Raw genomic sequence first — 17,470 nt, forward strand, 5'->3', positions numbered from 1 at the left:
CCAGGTTATTTAATATCACATTTAGATATATTAATGATGTCCTTTCCGTTAACAATCTGAACTTTTCAAATTGGGTTCCATTAATATATCCCGCAGAACTAGATATTAAAGAAACAACAGACACGGCTTCCTCCGCCTCCTTTTAGACTTATGCTCCTACTCGGACTTTGTAACACGTCATCAGTGTCTGAGCTTAAAGTTGTTGAACGAGGGGTATGTTAAAGAACGTCTTGTCCTTTTTCTATAAAAGTTCATCAGAAAGTACCAAGAACTTTTTAATAAAAATTCGTTAAAGGTCCGGTCCATACTATAATTTAAGTGAAAACACGTGTATAATAGGCACACAATCCTAAACTTTAAACAATCAAACAATCATTATTTTTGTAAAGCCCATACAGACATAAACAAATCAAATATACCAATTTGGCCTTTTTACCTTCTCTATCAAAGAGTTCAACTGGGTATTCGCCTGAATACTCGAAAAGCAGTGAAAGAATATAAAGGCGAATTTCAAATGACAAATGCATTTCAACATTTACAAGTAATAATGATTATCCGAAACTAGATTCATTTGTGTTTACTAGGCTACCTTCTTTCAGCTCGAAGGGGCCTCGGTGTCCGAGTGGTTTAAGTACGTAGTTTCTACTGTAATCACCAGCCAGTCAAGACTGAGGTTGTGAGTTAGAACACCGCTCGTGCGGGTACACTCGACTACAATCTTAATTTACTAGGATTGTCAGTTTTCCTATCGAAGGTCGGTGGTTATTTTACTTTTTCAGTTAATTGCCGCAAATAACGGTCTTACATGTATTTAAAGTACATCTGAAGCTATTTCTACTTTACCTTTATTAGCCATGATTTTGAAAACAAATCCATCTCAAAAATTTCTTTTGCAAATTGTTAAATATAATGTTGTTATTAAACGGTAGTGTACACAATGAAGTATTTTCATTATAAAAAACATAAGGAACAGGTTTCGCTAAGCAGACTTATCTGATCCTGATAATTTTCCAGCCTGACCAAAAAGAATACCATTCTCATCATATTTAAAATAGTTTATCATACATGCAATTATTGCCAGTTTAAACAAAAAGAACGAAAAAGCTTAAAAATGTTATGGGGAAAAACAATGAAATTTTGTTTGTGGCATTTTTGGGGGATGTCGTCACGTGCTTGGTTGAAATGGAAACGAACTTTGTAGTTAAAGAAGTATCGCTTGTAACATCAGGTTCCGTTGTCAGTTTTGTTATCGTACTAGGTTCTGATGATTGTGAAGTAGGTGTGCTATCAATTGTAGTTGACGTTGCATCTGTGTTAGTAGAGACTGCGTCAGAAGGTTGTACAGATGTCGACAGTGTAGTCATCAATGTCAATGTTGTAATAGTTCCCGATGATGAAATTGTTGTTGAGGGTATAGTTGTCGTCGATGTTGGAACTGAAGTAAATGTTGTGTCTATCATTGATGATGTAATTGCTGTTGACGCTGTATTTGTATTTGCATCTGTAAATATTAATGTTCATCACTTGAGACACGTTCAACTCAATGCATTATTGATAATATTTGTTAAACAACTAAATACGTATCTTCGTAAAATTTTGAATATGATAACTATAATTGTAAGTCAATCAATATCATTTTAATTTCTTCAATAATAAAATGAACGGTACCAATATCATTGCAACATATGCACGTTTTGACAATAAATGTCTCGTCAGTGAAGTTTCACTTTTTTGTGTGTGCTGAACCAGCAGATTGCATCTTATTTCATTAAGGGTAGAATAAACTAAACAAAAGATTAAATTAAAGCTGATTCATTTAAAAACAATACACATAGAAAAAGGAAATAAAAGAACACACAAATGGACAATTGATAAAAATCAGATAGAATCATACCAAAAAATTAATTAGACGACAAATACAATCAAAAAAGAAATCCAATGAGAACTTAAGATTTTCCAACAAGAACCTGAACATAAACAGGAGATAATTCAACTACACAAGAGCAGTAAACAGTCTTGCTCAATATGTGACAGCCGTCGTACTGCTCATGCACGTACACAGCCGGTATATGTATTCGGTTATATCAAAGTATGACTAAGATATATTGATATAATTGACAACAGAAGAAAACAAAATTGCATGATAACGTCTCAATAAGATCAGTCACGTCGAATGTACCGTTCGTGTCAATTACCCCTTGCTTAGTGCAGGCCTACGATTAATTGTAATTCGAAACTATAGCTTTGATAGTTGACAGGCATAAACGTTGCCGAAATTTCGCTTCAATTTGTTATACATGATATAATTCAAAGAGTGATTTGTTTTCTGTGACCTTCTCAATTCACACCAACGTGTCGATCAAAATATAAACACAATATTGTTTCGAACTTTGAAACTTTAAGGATTTTCCTATCCCAGGAATAGATTACATTAGCCATATTAGGCACAACTTTTTAGAAATTTTGGGTCCTCAATGCTCTCCAACTTTGTACATGTTTGGCGTTTTAACTTTTTTTATCTGAGCGTCACTGATGAGTCTTATGTAGACGGAATGCGCGTCTGTCGTACTTAATTATAATCCTGGTACCTATGATAACTATTATCATAATGGTACATAAATGGCCGTTTGAATATTAGCATAAAATTAACGTCATTGTTGTAGGTATCTGTGGATGGAAAATTTTAATCAAAATAAAACCGATAAAGGGACATCCTGAATGTATTGTTATATATGTTTTTAATTATAATCTCATCAAATAACACATGTTACCAAACAATTGTATATCTTCGAACGGTGTTAAGATTTTCAAAAAGATATGATATTCATGACTAAAAAAGTTTTAACTTACCAATACACTGAACTGTGCAAAGTATATACAATAAAACAGGAATCATGACCGTCATCATCTAAGAAATGATAAGAACAAGACACGACTATTAAAGATTGTAACTTCAGAAATATGTAAACGGTATGTAATATCTCCAACTATCAGAGAATATATCAATATGTATTCTATGACTATATGCATATGTAACCCCAGTCAGGCATTATTAATGCATTGAGTTTGCCATCTATTAATTTAACTATTTTCGTGTGGTTTTGTAGTAGTAAATGATTAACTTATAACTTTTAACCGCTGATCGAAGCTGTAAAGGCTGTGGGGTATTGTTTCTCAATTTACTTATTCAAACTAGGGGAGTAATATTAGAGATGACAAACGATGTTGAAATCGGTTAGGACTATTCTTTACGATCCTTAGCGCCTTTGTACATGTACGACTTAAAATTTCCGAGATTTAAAAACAAAATTCACATCTAATGATCACATTTCGTCAAAGAGAAGACTATTAATTTGACATTTTATGCCCATTAAATAAAGAGTGCGATACGTTTGTTTAATTTCAACCGGATGTTCCCCCGAACATAAATGATTTTTTTTATCCATCGCTCCTTTTGCATATGCTACAGAAAGAAATAATTAGGTATTGTCTGGATCAGTTGACAATTTTTGTCGATGACGAACATCACCAATATGTGAAGTTTGGTACGGTTTACCACCATTTTTAGCCTCAAACGCATTAGACACGTACACAAAACATGTGGCGGGTAAACATGTCTTCTATCGCTCTACCCTCTCGTCAACAAAATGAGTTGCGTTACAGTACAAGTTGTTTACAAGTTAAATACAAGAAACAGATCTTATTTCTTACCTTGCGAATAACAGTGGTTCGTCAGAATTTTATGCTAGAAAAATTGTTGCACACCTGACATGCGCCAACTTTTAAGTCTGATTTCATAATACAATTTAACGCATCGGACTTAATCCATATAAACACTTAATATAGTGATTTTTGTCAAATCTTTTGTTCTAATCAAACCACTTTAGCTTGACATTTAACCCCGTGTTGGTCATGATAGTCTAGGTGTGAAAAGTACAGATAAAGTTCACCGGATGTTCAAGATATCATTCAGAGCTATACTAGACCCAAGTGAAACCTGCTATCATAAGTAAACATCCAAAGACGAATTTACAAACTCGTTACTGGCTTTGACTATAAAACAATTTGTTTGGTCTGGGTTCTTGTCTATCAACGTCTGCTTTTGACAACATTTTTGGTGTAGGTGTTTGGTTGCTGTTTAATTGAACTATGCCTTACAATTTGCTAGCATATTATATAGATATAGGAAGATGTGGTGTGAGTGCCAATGAGACAACTCTCCATACAAATAACAATTTAAAAAGTAAACCATTATAGGTTAAAGTACGGCCTTCAACACGGAGCCTTGGCTCACACCGAACAACAAGCTATAAAGGGCCCCAAAATTACTAGTGTAAAACCATTCAAACGGGAAAACCAACGGTCTAATCTATATAAACAAAACGAGAAACGAGAAACACGTATATATTACATAAACAAACGACAACTACTGTACATCAGATTCCTGACTTAGGACAGGTGCAAACATTTGCAGCGGGATTAAACGTTTTAATGGATCCAAACCTTCTGCCTTTTTCTGAAACAATAGCATAACATCACAACAAAGAAAAACATACGATAAAATATCAATTGGCAGACTTAACTCAATCAAAAAACCTATGATTAAACAATGAACGAATAAATTTGATCTGCGATATCTGAATACAAATGCACAGTTAATTAAATATTAGAGACAAACATTCATGACCAAAAAGCTAACAAACAAATTCAAACACAGGACATGACTGAGAAATATTTCACCAATCAATGTTCACTTTAGAAAAAAACCGGTTTTTATAATCTTGAAGTTTATACAAATGTTGTAAGAATAAGTGAAAAATTGAAGATATTACAAATAATCAAAGCTGGTGTACAGACAAGATCCATATAAATAAAAAATAACAAAAAAGCATTATAAACAGTATCAACAGGTCGAATTAACAAGAAAATACGATTTGAGAGTACTCGCAGTTACTGACAGCTAGTTAAAAGCCAAAACCAATTAATAATAAAAAAATCATGCATCAGAGACTAAAATCGACTAAAACACATCACAGGGATTTAGTATTTAACGTCATTAATAGTCAAAGAAGACATGACTTGTGCAATGCCAAAAATAAATGTATCGACAGGTAGTAGTATAGTGAAGAGCGACTTCTATAGAAATAAAAGTTAACGTGTCTGTGTCTCTATACATCTCGCCTCAAAAGATAATGAAATTTAGTTATGTTTTAATTTGCTAATGACAATATCAATATTAGTGCCAATGTGAACTATATTCAGAGATCTTATTACAATATTGGTACGATAACCCTTACTTATAAGTTTGTTTAAAGGTTCGATGAGTTTACAAGGATCACATAGTGATTTCCTCGCTTTAAGTACAATATTACCATAAAATTTAGGATGTGAAATACCATTTTTAATAAGCTTTCTACAGGTATAGCCAAATTTACTAATCAAATCTTTGTATCTATGAAAGAATTTAGTAAAAGTTTTAAGTAATTTATGGTATCGAAATCCCTGACACAACAATTTACCAGTGATGCATTGATTACGTTCGTTAAAATCTATGACATCAGAACACACACGGGCAAACCGAACCAGTTGCGATATATAAACACCGTATGATGGAGTCAAAGGCACATCGCCGTCTAAAAAAGGAAAATTAACAATAGGAAATGAAAAATCGTCTCTTTTGTCGTAAATTTTAGTGTGAAGTTTCCCGCTTGAAATTGAAATGTCTAAATCTAGAAAAGGACAACTGCTGCTGTTTATGTTAGATTTAGTTAAAATAAGTTCGTTTGGGTAAATTTCTGAAGTATATTTAGAGAACTCTGGATTATTCAACGAAAAAATATCATCCAGATAACGGTAGGTATTTTTGAATGTATCAACCAAATGTAACAATGATGGGTCTTTACTGAGTTTGGTCATAAACTGAGATTCATAGCAATATAGAAATAAATCTGCTATTAAAGGGGCACAGTTGGTGCCCATAGGAATACCTACTACCTGACGATACACTTTATCGCCGAAACGTACATAAATGTTATCAAGCAGAAAGTTTAAAGCTTTAATCATATCCTCACATTTCCAGTAAGTGTATCTAGCATACTTTCCTTTTTCGTTACAGAAAAAGGCCTTAAACGAGTTACAGCAAATAAAATTACAATGAGATTTTTCGAAAGACCATTTTATCAAATACAAAAACTTTTTCTTTATAAGATTGTGTGGAAGTGTAGTGTACAGAGTAGAAAAATCATAACTGTCAACAGAATTGTAAGGACCATTGAAAGCATGTATTTTATCTAAAACCTCTAAAGAATTTTTAACACTCCAAAAATAATTAATACCATTATTTTCATAAGCTTTATTACAAAAGTTAATAACCAGTTCTTTGATAGTAGTAAGGGAGGTGGTTAGAAGCACTGATAGATTAGTAGTAGAACACTTACTGGAAGCGGAGATGAAACGGAATTTAAATGGTATTTTGTGTAATTTCGGTAACCAGTACATGGTAGGGACTTTCAAATGTTCGGAAGATGCTTTAAGCTGGGCAGTGGCAGTGGTATGCTTGTTAACGATTTGACTCTCTGTGGTGCGCACTGACCTGAATGTAGAGGAATTGATAATTTCGTTTTGAAGAACTTTTGTGTAGTATATGCGTCCCACCACCACTAAATTATTTGCTGCCTTGTCTGCCGGTACGAACCCAAACCGCTCTGCGAGTACTTTGAGTTTGTTTTTTATTCTAGAAATGGGTATATCATGGTTCCTATTATTAATTTCAGAATTGTTTTCTAAATGAGATATTCGAATATCAACCGTATTCATAATTTTATTCAAATAACTGTCTAAAGATTTTTTATCGGATTTTTCACGTTTGCACCAATTTTTACAATAGGCAGACAGAGCGTCTTTAATGACCTGACGACACTGTTTCCAATCTATTGTAGATGGAGGACGGTATTTCGGTCCTTTCTTTAGAAAAGTTATGACTTCACGGTCATCGACGATGTTGAGGTCTCCTGTGATAACATGACCATAGGGAACATATTTAAAACTAGATGTTTCGCAATCTCAAGTGGAAGGAACATTATTTTCTATATTGACGTCTGTTGTAATTGACGTATAATTGAAAATCAAATTTCTGCTCGGTTTTTATAAGAATACGAAATAATGGGTTGTTCTATATTATCAAAATATGGAGGTATTAAGCTATAGACAGAAGAGTCATTGAATATGCTAGACAAATTAATAAAATCAATACCTCTATTTATATATTTTAATTTGAGAAAATGTCGTTTATGATTTTCAGGTTTATCAATAATAGGAAAAAGCCTGTGATGACAAAAGGCTGTAATAATACGGGTGTATTCATAAAATGGGCTAAAAAAAGAAATTTTATCACACTCCAGAAAAATAACATATAATTTACTTATAGGTATCTGACCCAGTTTGCATAATACTTGATGTCTGCCATTATTCTTTATTATAGATAACAGATCAGCAAGTGTATAATTTATACGATGTTTAATACGTTGATTACGGTTCTTGCGTTTACCATGAGACCTATTATTTCTAAGTCGTTTATCAACAATATTAATGACATCGATATGAGTTTTAGATATGTTCCCCTGCCCTAATATTTTATCATTTAGACCGAGAGGATAAGCTGTTTGAAGTCTTTTTATCCAAAACAATTCGCGAACTTCGCGTGATTTTTCAAATTGCTTGAGCGATTCTCCTGGTTGTTTTTGAACGGTTTCGAGCGGTTGGAATTTTATATATTTTAGATTATGATTATGCTTATCTAAATGCTGATATACTAAACTTTTGAATTTTTTGGGTCTACGAAAGCGGTAGAGATGTTCTTGATTTCTTCTGAAATACTCTCGTCCCGTCTGTCCCACATATTGAATACCACACTTAGGTTGTATGTTGGTTGCAGTTTCATTGCAATGTGTTTCAATAATATTAAAGATTGAATTTCGACATATATTTGTGCATCTATTTTTAAAGTCTCTTTTCAAATGAGCGATAGCAATATATGTTTTGAACGAATAAATAAAATATAATTGAATACCCAGGTTTTTTTTATTAATGATACAAAAACATAAAAGTGTATATCTTTAGATGTCCATCATGATATAGTTATGTTGATTGGTTGCTGTGTCGCATTCTTTTAATCATTATTTCAGGAGACCGACCTGTTTCATCAAATCAAAATGATAACCTTTTCTAAGTTAACTTGGTTTTCATAACGGATTCCATTTTGCAATAGTTTGAAATATCTACTGTTTAAAACGTGTAAGTTACATGATATGTTGGGTTCAGTTTTGTGTTTTAATGTAAGACGAACTTAAATAGGAAATGAAATAAACGAATATAATAAACATAATTGCTAATTAAACGAACTCCCATTTAAATGAATAAGATTGGTTTTAAATGCGTATAAAACGGACCAATTCTTATCAAACATGTGCATGTGCTTGTCACACAAAAAGAACACTTTACAGACTAGGTCATTCATAACATATTTTTAGCATAAAGCTGTTATGTAGGATCATGTAGAGCTGGAATAAGTTTAAGACAATTATCTGGCGATGAATCCAGTCCTGTTAAATAATTTATGTTTCCCTCGGGTTTGGTTTGTGACGCGGTTTTGTTTTCCCTTAATTGATTTAGGCCACACCAATTTGATTCCTTGTTCGACGGACCCGCCCGCACCTATTTTTTTCAAAACAGAATATTTTTATTTTTTTTATATTCCCGCTTCCCGCATCCGGAAATGTAATCATGTCCAATTCCCGCACCGGTTTTTTTTGTAAATATTATAAAAAGATATCAACATTTGTTTTTAAAAACACAGTCTAACCTGTATATAACGATTTTAAACATAAAAGCACCCAACCACACTGTGTAAATATCTGTGAGAATATTTGTTTTAGCATGAAACCTATTTATCAAAAGTGAGAGTGCTCCGATGTAAATTTATAACAGCGGGAATACCTGTAAAGAACAAAAAATTGGTTTCTTTCCCCCTTACTTATATTCCCTATCAAAAAGTGTTCGTTGTTAGAATAAAGTACAAAGAACTTCTGAAGGATTTGCCTTCAACTGCAATTATATTGTATGCTGGCGAAACAAACTCTCCATAGTCGCTGCATGTTTATGCACCTGTCCTGATTGATTCAGGGGTCTGTCGTTCAGCAGTTATCATTTGTTGATGTGGTTCATAGGTATTTTCCAGTTCGGATATATAAATTAGATCGTTGGTTTTCCTGTTCGAATTGTGTACGCTAATAATTTTGGGGTCCTTTTTAGCTTGCTGTTTGGTCTGTATCAAAGCCCTGTGTAAAAGGCCGTACTTTGACCTGTGTTTGTTATTATCAGGTTGAGAACAACCCTCCCTCAGACAAGGGGTCATTTTACTGATGTAGAAAAGAAAATAGAAATACCAAGGATTTGTATAGTTCTTCTATACAAAACCTTTGAAAACTTAGAATTTTGTACTCAAAAAGAGGAAAGTTACATCATATGTTGAACAACTTTTTCTAAAAGAGGGGTCCACTTATTTTGAATAATATTAGTAAATGTGTTAACAAAAATTCTTGGACATGTTTTGACCATTTAATACCAGATAGATATATATAGTTCTTTGAGCAAATATGAGCCCTTTTGTACAAACAAATATATTATATTTTATATTGATCCCTCATAAAACATGTAAAATGGATATTTATAACATTAAGGGGTTGCCCAAAAACTGATTATGACTTGGATTGAGAATTGTCTCATTGTCAGTTACACATATATAGACCAGATTTAATTATTTCTTGGTGAACAGGGAAAAAATACTTCAGAAATTAAAGAAATGTCAAAGTACAAGTGATAAATCAAGTTTTAATATTGTCAAAACCTACTATTTTATGTTTACAAAAAAAAAAATATAATCGCTCGCCTTTACTTTTCAAGCTTCGCCTCAAACATTTTCAAATCAAATATTTTTTTATTAAAATTTTCAAATCGCTCGCTCGCCCCAAATTATGGAGTCCAAAAATTCGTAGAACAAGAAATTAAATTGGTGTGACCTTAGAACTATTGAACGGCGGAGTACTACTTCTGCTTATGTTTCATTTTGTCAGTAGATTCGTTTTCATTTTGCACAGGTCAACAGCTGATAATAATCCACGAGAGAAGGGTATTTTCATCGTTTTTAATATAATTTTGCTAATGTTCTTCTAACAATAATAGTATATTAAAAAATAATTGATTTTGCGTTGAAAAAAAGTATTTTTCGAAATTTAAGTTTTTTTAAATGTTTTTCTTTTTTATTATTAATTGTTTTTGACTTTTAAATAGCTGTCAGTAACTGCGAGTACTCTCAAATCGTACTTTCTTTTTAATTTGACCTATCAATACTATTTGTTATGCTTTTTTTTATATTTATTGCTTACTTATTCAGGGTTATATCTGGTCTATATACCAGTTTTGATAAGTGTTTGGTATTATTATAATTTTTCACTTTTTCGTACAATGAACATCATAATTATTTATTTAAAAAAAATATTTCCTTTCTCTATTTAAACTGAATCTATTAACAACATTATTTTCGTTAACCTGTGATTATTATTGAAACGGCGACTTTTTGTTCAAGGTTATTGTTGTTTTTCTGAGATTATGTGACATTTTGCAGCGGTATAATACTTTTACTGTACTTATTCACCTCTTACTTTATTGATTTTGTATTTACAGTGATCATAAATCACATTTATTTTTTCAGTATATGGTCACTTGTGTTAACATTTCTTTTAACTGAGTAAAGCCGTTTCAATTGATATTTTATAGTATGTCTTTCGATGTTGTGATGTTAAACTATTGTTTCAGATAAGGGTGAAGGTTGGTACTAATTAAAACGTTTAAACCCACTTTATTTGTTTGCCTCTGTCCTAAGTCGGGAATCTAACCTTCAGCGGTTGTCGTTTGCTGATGTGGTTCAGAAGTGTTTCTTTTTTCTCGTTCTTTATATAGATTAGACCATTAGTTTTCCCGTTTGAATGGTTTTACACAAGTTATATTTGGGGCCCTCTATAGCTTTCTGTTCGTGTTCGGTGTGAGCCATAATCCGTGTTGTAGACCGTACTTTGACCTATAATGGTTTACTCCTAAAAATTGTGACTTGGATGGAGAGTTGTCTCATTGGCACTCATACAACATTTTGTATATCTATTAACAGAATATAGACAAACCATTTGCTACAAAAAATATTACATTTATATATTAATTTTGTCAATCTTAGCACTGAAAGTTGTAAATAACTATCACAATCTATGTGTTTACGTTATATTCCAAGAAAAAGTATGAGCAAATATACTAACAAGTTGCTTAACATATCTACCAAAAGTTAAATCACCATTTTAATTTATTAAAATGGCGTTCACGAGAAATGTTATCAAAAGTGTTGTTTTTTTTCTTTAGCAATTAAAAGGATAAGGGGTGATAAGGGCCATTTTTGGCCCACCTTTATTGAACGTAAGAAAGAAATATAAAGTTTGTTTAATTTGGGATAAAAAAATTCAAATAGACTAGTTCACGTATGCCAGCAGTTTGTAATCATAGAATGTCGATGGAATATTGTATACCAAAAGAAGAAGAAGAAGAGAACCAATTTAATTAAATACAGGTCGATGTCTAACTTGCTTTGGTCAGAGACATATGTCTCTGCTTTGATTCAGCGAAGTTATGGACATAGTAAAATTACAGATTTATATTTCAATTAGATTGTTCTCGAACAAAGGAAGTATAATAATGTGAACATGGTTCTGAAAGTGCTTAATGCCATATTTCCTGTTCCGACATGCATGTTTTATATATATATACCAATGGACGTACACTAATTATCATGGCTCTAAGGGATGTGAATATTTTCCATGACATCTATTGAATATCAAAGTTTGAAATTAATTTCGGGAATTATTTCCTTTCTTTGTATTTAATAACAGAAATTTAAAGAATAAACTGCTTGTATCCTTGCCAGTTAAAACAGACTTTTTGATTATATATAAAAAGACAAAAAGAAGACATTAAATGGTTCTGTCTTTTATTTAAAACATTGTTGGTCAAATAGCTAAAGTATTATACGTTGTGAGACGAAGATTATTTTGATAAGGACATTCCCGATTATGTATAAATTTTGTTTATGTTTTTCACACCTGAAAAGAATATGTTTGTAATTTTTCGATTCCATTTTAAAAAGATCTTTGAATTTCCTGTCAATATCTTAAACACTTTTTTAAAAATAGCTGAAGTATTTATACGTTGTGTGATTTAAAATATTTTGATGAGAACATTAATTCCTGAATACGTAAATAAAGATCGTTTTGGATGAACCAAATTATATAATTGCAATTTGAAGTGATCTGTTTCAAATATTCAAGGTTACCGATTCTTATTTAAAATAGTACAATTTTTAGTTCATACACTCGTGTTTAGAAGGCTATTATTGATTAAAAATTTATTCAATTAAATTAATTCAGTATTTCATCGTTACAAAAGTAACCAGCAGTCATAATTCATTTAAAAGTGAGCTTACGTAAAATATAAAAATATACAACGGCTATCCAGTTATTGTGCAACCTTAAATTAATCTTATTTCTTTTTTACATTTTCTGTTCCTAAAAATATCTCTCCCGTTAACATTCATACGAAATGTTGTTCACACCTGGAACGGTGGAATCTTTTGATCTTCACCGACGCGACGGCTAGAATTCACTGAATGAAGACCAAAAGATTAGAATAACAGAATGCTAATCTTTTAATTACCTTGAGTTTAACCACGTATTCAACATTCACTAAGTGTCACATAACAATACACACTGTATAATTTATTGCAAGTAGGAAATGCTTGCTGGACTGAAGCAAAAAGATCAGAATACAAACAATGTCATGTATTTTTAATACACTATCGATCATGCTAGTTTCATATGTGATTTAAAGTATTTGTCGGGGTATTGTATGATTTACTTTTACTACTAAAACTCGTATCAAAAACCGTTGAAACACAAATCCTACAATCTAAATTTAAAAGTTGAATGGCTATCACCTATTTTTAGTTGGTTAATAAGACTCAAATGAGATTAATTCCACTCCCGGTATGCAAAAAGACTTAAACTACGTCACATAAGTCAGGAAGTTAGAATAAATAAAATTGATAATTCCCAATTTTCTTCTTTATTTGTTTTCATATCCAAATAAAACTTGGTGAATCTGTTTTTTTATGGTATTATGAACATAATAAGACTATAAGAGAAAAATCGCGAATTTTCCTTTTAATTTTAATAATGGTACTGTAACACTATACTTAGTACAGTCTGAAAATGGTGTTATTTTGAATCTGTTTCATATATTATGTTGCTTAGCAACGATTAAAATGGTTGCCATGAAATCACTAAATAAGTGAAAAATACTGCTAATTCTATTTATGTTTAAGATTCAACCAGTAAATATTAAACAATCTGCATTATTGTTATACCTAATTTAATAACAAACGCAATGTGTATATTTATTTTGCAGAATTATTGTAATTACTACCTAGCAACCAATAGGTGTCTATATCAACTGTAATTTCTACAAACATTTCAATCTATAGCTTATAAATTTCAAACCACAACAGAATTTTTTTAAAGTACAGGTACAGAGTGTCAAACTGCAGAGTAAATATAAATCAAGTAAGTAAAATGTATTCGAATTATCATCAAGATCAAGAGAGATATTCCTTTTATTCATATCGACACTGTGCATAAACATATTTAAATCGTTTAAAGATATGATGATGACAAGATAGACAGAACTATAAACCATCAAGTTATTTCTGGTCTTTAACTCCATTTTCAGACTAATCCGCAGCGATAAATTCAGTACAATGTGCTTGCTGAAAAGTTAGATAACAAATAATCTTTATGAAAGATACCAGAAAAATTACGGAGGCCAGAGTTTTACACAATAAAGTATTCGAGACTGAACTTCATGCTTGTCCCTCTTATCTGTAATTTTAGAAATGTAAACACTTTATTTGAGATTTTGAACATAAATAAAAATAATCTGATTAAATATCGTCGATGGAGTGTTCTATCTAGTGCTTAAAATCTTTTGTAAAATGAATGAAACATATACGAAAAATAAAATCAGAAAAATACTGAACTCCGAGGAAAATTCAATACGAAAAGTCCCTAATCAAATGACAAAATCCATCAAACGAATGGTCAACAACTTAGGAGATAACTGTATTGTATTTTAAGATTTGCCTTCGTAAAACGTAGGTTTTACTGTCGCTAATTGTGTTTACCAAGCGACTCTAATTCTGGCTCTTATATATTTTGCTGTTCCGTTGGTATTACTTAACATGCTTCCAAGATATGCAAAGTCCTCAATCTCTTCAATGATGTTATTTCTCAAGTACACTGGTTGTATTGCGTTACTGTTGATGTTCATGAGCATGGTCTCATTTATAAAAATCTAAATCCTCAAGAAAGGAATTCATGGTCCATCTGATGTCTTTAATTTCATTTCCCACTGGTGTTCTCAAACACCAGTCTATTGCTGTAATGAATAAGATAGGAGATATTATACACCCTTGCCGTACTCCAGATGACTGTTGATCGTTATGTAATACACTGCATTTATAGTTGTTCTAGAAAGCTTGTATTAAGGTGATTATTTTAAATGGTACACCATATGCTCTAAGATGGCCCATAAGCAACTTCTTTTAATACTGTCAAAGACTCTTTGAAAGTCGATGAAATTAAGGACTAGCGTGTTTTGCCATTCTATACTTTGCTCTATCAAATTTCTGATGGGAAAAATACCTCTACCTGATCTAAACTCTGCCTGCTCTTTTCTAAGAATTTCATCTATAGAATCATTTATTATGTTAAAAGATAATCTCAGTAGTATCTTGCTTGGTACTGATATCAAAGTTATACCCGCCAGTTGTTGCAGTCACTTCGGTCTCCTTTCTTGAGTAGTTTTATTATGAGACCCTTTGTCCAATCATTGGGAATAGTGTCATGCCTCCAGATATGTCTAAACAATTTATGAAACGTAGTTTTGCAGTTTCTATGACTGTCTGCTTTAAGCATTTCGGCTGTTATTGCATCTAAACCAGGTGATTTTTCGTTCTTCAGTCTGAGTATTGCCTTCCTGATCTCTTCCATTGATACTTCCCCAAAATATATGTCTAGTTTTATTCCGAACTGTCCTATAATTGTAACATCTCCTTGGTGTTCTGTGTTCAACGACTCTTTAAAGTTTTCAGTCCACCTTTCTAGTTGTTGGCTTTCTGAGACTACAGTCCTTGGATGGTGTAAACTTCCCACTAACACCATACACCATTACACCATACACCTTGTACCATTACACCATACACATTACACCTTTGCACCATACACCTTACACTTTACACCATTCTATCTACATGATCCGAAAATACCCATAATGCAATTGAATTTTAAATATTAAGATTTTTATTATGTTTATGCTTACAATCCGAAAAAATGAAATTAAAAAAACTTCGTTTGCAACCAATGAAAGGTCGTACACTATCATTCACACCATTCCCGATCGCACGTTACACAATCACACCATTCCTCATACACCATTACACCATTGCCCTTACACCATACACCATAGCACCATACACCTTACAACATTGCACCATATGCCATACACCATTACACCATACACGTTGCTTTGGGAAGTTTACACCATCCAAGGGCTGTAGTACTTTACCATCCTTGTATATGGTACACTAGATTTTGTGTGCTTACAACTTAGTTACTTCGTGATTTTATAAACAGTGTTTAGTTCTCCTTTAGAATCTGCTGTCTCTGCTTCTTTGGTAAGAGTCCCTAGGTATATTGCCTTATCTGCTTTTGCTTTACATTTTACTTCTTTGTCTTTGACTGGATATTCTTTTCTTAGAGTATTTTGGATTCTTTTTGATGTTGTGTTTTTCAGTTTTGTCTTTATGTCTTGTCTCTGCTGAATGCTTATCCAGGTGTCATCACTTATCCATTTCTTCCTTTCACGTTTTCGGAGTCCGAGAGTATCTTGATGTTTCTTTAGGTAGCAAAACACAGTTAGAAGTTTAGTTTCGCATTTTGGCCCCTGTGGATTTTTCAAATAGGAAAGTTATTGTGTAATAAAATTCATTTTTAGACATATGAGTGCTAATTTAGCCTTCAAAGATGGTTTATAAGTGCATCATGATTAGTTTTTACATGTTTTATGGGCTGTTTTCTGTTTGACAATCCGTATTTTCATAGCTAGACCGGCCATCGGTCCAGAAATTAATGTACTGTTTACAAACACTCCTTTTCTACACGAAGTTTTTGACGCAATTTTACAAAAAAATGAGATGAAAGACATATGATTTTCATTGGATTTGCTGTATGATATATGTACACAGTTTCAGAAAAGGTATTACTTCAAGCGATTGAAATTCTACTTTTAGCCAAATTTTGGGGAAATATGTGACATCTTCCCCCCCCCTCTTTTTGCAATATTTTATAACAAATAAATGCAGATTGTTGCCATAGATACACCAAAAAGAAATTATATTTTACCATTTTATATACGGGATATAAAATCTATGGAAGATTCTGATTACATACATATGCCCATATATGACACAAACAGTAAGCTTGATATTGCAAGAAAGCAATGAAAAGGGGATGGTAAAATTCATAAGGGCAAATTTTAGTATTTTTTCCTAACTGTTTATTGCTACCTTAAACACAGTAACTCCATCCATGTTCTAAGCTTTCTACAGTGCTTGGCTCATTGTCTTGTAGGTCTTTTAACACTGGCAATCTGTTTCTGAGCTCGATCTAAAATGTCTTTAGAATTTCAGGTTGTTTTAGTTTGACTGTGTCGAATATTTCCTTCTTGTTGGTTCAATTCTTTAATGCTTTTCTTAGCTTCAGTCTAATTTTACAACAGAGCAAATGATGGTCACTACCACAGTCTGTTCCATCATAGCTCTAACGTCACAGAGTTTTACAATCTTCCGTTAATCCTCAAATGATCTACTATCTGTTTTTTATCACGACGATTTGGGGAGTTGAAGTAATTTTATGGATGGTTTTGTGTGGGAAAAGTGGTTTTTGGTAAATCTTAAAATTTTCGATAGATTTTACATCTAAAAGCTTTGATTTTCAGTTTGTGCATGCATTCTTTTCTCTTATAGCAGTACTTTAATTTGTCTTGTGTGTATATTGTAACGTTCCGGGTTTGTCAGGATATACACCCGTAGTTACTTTTGTGGGCCTGCGGTGAAGGAAGTAATAATGAAAACCATAATGGAAGTTCATAAATTGTATTACATATTATTATCAATTCAGCTTAAGTAATTCACAACAGATACAGAAGTTCACAAAACACATGAATAGAGTTATCTTAATATAAACAAAAATACATTTTATTCCTA

At 32.2% G+C, this 17,470-nt stretch overlaps 1 long non-coding RNA gene across 2 annotated transcripts in view; it reads right to left on the reverse strand.

Annotated features, from left to right (window-relative positions):
- Positions 1-828: 828 nt before the first annotated feature.
- LOC143076599 (uncharacterized) overlaps positions 829-17,470 on the reverse strand; it is a 33,959-nt gene continuing 17,317 nt past the window's right edge. The window contains exons 1-3 of one of the 2 annotated variants that reach the window (XR_012978717.1): positions 3,712-3,871; positions 2,851-2,908; positions 829-1,501 (exon numbers count right to left, since the gene is read on the reverse strand). This is a non-coding gene — a long non-coding RNA (uncharacterized LOC143076599). Of the gene's footprint in view, positions 1,502-2,850; positions 2,909-3,711; positions 3,872-17,470 lie in introns of those variants that run through there. The other variant, XR_012978718.1, reaches the window with a different exon arrangement.

Source organism: Mytilus galloprovincialis, chromosome 5, assembly GCF_965363235.1.
Source record: "Mytilus galloprovincialis chromosome 5, xbMytGall1.hap1.1, whole genome shotgun sequence".
Classification (NCBI taxonomy): domain Eukaryota; kingdom Metazoa; phylum Mollusca; class Bivalvia; order Mytilida; family Mytilidae; genus Mytilus; species Mytilus galloprovincialis.